Source organism: Berghia stephanieae, chromosome 15, assembly GCF_034508935.2.
Source record: "Berghia stephanieae isolate SIO BIC M18660-M18661 chromosome 15, UCSD_Bste_1.3, whole genome shotgun sequence".
NCBI lineage: Eukaryota > Metazoa > Mollusca > Gastropoda > Nudibranchia > Aeolidiidae > Berghia > Berghia stephanieae.
In genome coordinates, this window is record NC_088374.1 from 11,849,882 (window position 1) to 11,852,381 (window position 2,500).

Genomic DNA, 2,500 nt, shown 5'->3' on the forward strand with positions numbered 1-2,500 from the left:
GTGATTGAAGTTGTTGCCTGATTTATTTATTTCGTAGTATTTTTCGGTATTTAAAAAAAAAAAAAAGGGCGGGGGGGGGGGTAAAATTATAGCCTGACACTGACAACCCCCCCTCCCCCCCCCCCAAATAACATCAAAAGATCTTGAGCTTTGAGCTTTTTATATAGCGCAATATCCACTATTAGAGCAAGCTGAAACTCAAAGGTTACTAATAGCCTTCAACAGTCATGACGTCATTTCCCTCGTAATGACGCATGGTAACTTAGTAACTGGCTCTAAACTATCGGAACAATGGCGACGCCCTAATGAAATATTTCTCTGACGAGCATAAAAGTGTATCCAGAGGAAAACAACATAATAAATCTGATCATGTTTTGACTTTTATACATTCTGATCACAAGACATATGAAAAGTTCTAGCCAGCATGAAAAATAAAAAGTACCGATTTTCTTTGTTTAGAACCAAGATGGTCGACGTTGCTGGGCGATGTGACATCAGATTATTGAATCCAATTCGTACAGTAAGAAAAAGACAAATGCAATTTTAGGGCACCTAAATCGACATTAATGTATTGAACATCTTTCTCTCACAGGAAAGATAGAAGGTAAAATTAACTTAAAATTAGTTATATAAAAGGAAAAAAAAAGAAGGTAAAATTAGTAAACCAAGTCAGTGGAACCTGCAGGCGTTGCGAGCTGCGCGCAGGAAAGCACAGCAAACAGCACGACGTTGCGCCAACGAATAATGGCTTCAGTTGTCTGACAACATCTAGCAAGCGTCGGACAACATAAGGGCCATGTATGAGTGCATCAAAACAGACGACAGGCAAATCTACAAAGAAAACTGCGCCTATTAAATCAAAGACAGGGGAAGCCATCACAGACAAGGACAAGCAGATGGGAAGATGGGTAGAGCACTATTTGGAACTCTACGCCAGAGAAAACTCTGTAACCCAAAAAGCGTTAGACGCAATTGAAGAACTGCCGGTACTGGAAGAGCTAGACGCAGAACCAACTATGGAGGAGCTCAGCAAAGCAATCGATGCACTGGCCTGTGGCAAAGCACCCGGTGAATACAGCATTCCACCCGAAATCATCAAATGTGGAAAGCCAGCCCTCTTGGAACCACTACATAAACTCCTGTGTCTTTGCTGGAGAGAAGGCAAGGTACCCCAGGATATGCGCGACGCGAAGATTATCATCCTCTACAAAAACAAGGAAGACCGTAGGGACTGTAATAACTATAGGGAAATCTCTCTACTGATCATTGTAGGTAAAGTCTTTGCGCGCTTTGTCCTTGCTCGACTGCAAGTCCTCGCCGAACGTATCTACCCAGAGTCGCAGTTTGGCTTCAGAGCCAAGAGGTCGACAGTGGACATGATCTTCTCAGTACGTTAGCGTCAAGAGAAATGCAGAGAACAGCAGATGCCCCTCTACATTGCATTTATTGACCTGACAAAGGCATTTGACCTTGTTAGCAGGAAGGGCCTTTTCCAGCTGCTAAAGAAGATTGGCTGTCCTCCACAGCAGCTTAGCATCATTGCCTCCTTCCACGACGACATGAAGGGCACAATCAGCTACGACGGTGGAGCCTCTGAACCCTTCCCCTTGCACCGACTTTGTTTGGTATATTTTTCTCCTTACTGCTGAAGTTTGCATTCAAAGAGTCCCCAGAAGGAGTCCACTTACACTACAGAAGTGATGGAAAGCTGTTCAATCTGGCACGGCTGAGAGCAAAGACCAAGGTCCGCACAGTCCTCATAAAGGAAATGCTATTTGCAGATGATGCAGCTCTATGCGCGCATACCGAGGAAGACCTCCAACGGCTGATGGACCGGTTTTCCCACGCATGCAGGGAATTCAGGCTGACAATCAGCATCAAGAAAACAAATGTAATGTGTCACGATGTCCCCTCTATACCAGCAATTCGCATTGACAACGAGGAGCTAGAAGTCACTGATCACTTCACATACCATCACCAGCAACCTCTCACTTGATGCAGAATTAGACAAGCGCATCGCCAAAGCTGCCGCTGTCATGGCACAACTGAGCAAGAGAGTGTGGACCAACAACCAACTCACTTTGAACACCAAACTCAAAGTCTACCAAGCATGCGTACTCAGTAGCCTACTGTATGGCAGTGAATTCTGGACAACATATGCCAGGCAGGAGAACCGCCTGGAAAACTTCCACATTCATCTGTCTACGACGAATTCTAGGCATCAGGTGGCAGGACAGACTCACTAACAATGCAGTGCTAGAAAGAGCGAACTCCCTCAGTATGCATCTCATGCTCTGCCAGCGACGTTTGCGATGGATTGGTCACGTACACAGGATGGACGATGGACGCTTACCCAAAGACATCATGTACGGTGAACTAGATTCTGGACGGCGACCAACTTGGCGTCCAGCTCTGCGCTTCTATGATGTCTGCAAACGAGACATGAAACTGACAGGCATAGACTCAAACACCTGGGAATCGCTTGCTGACGACCGCAACG

The 2,500-nt window shown here is 45.6% G+C and overlaps 1 protein-coding gene across 2 annotated transcripts in view; it reads left to right on the top strand.

Annotated features, from left to right (window-relative positions):
• Positions 1-2,500, top strand: part of LOC144960627 (uncharacterized) — a 36,989-nt gene that overhangs the window by 24,775 nt on the left and 9,714 nt on the right. The gene's annotated exons all lie outside the window — the stretch shown is intronic.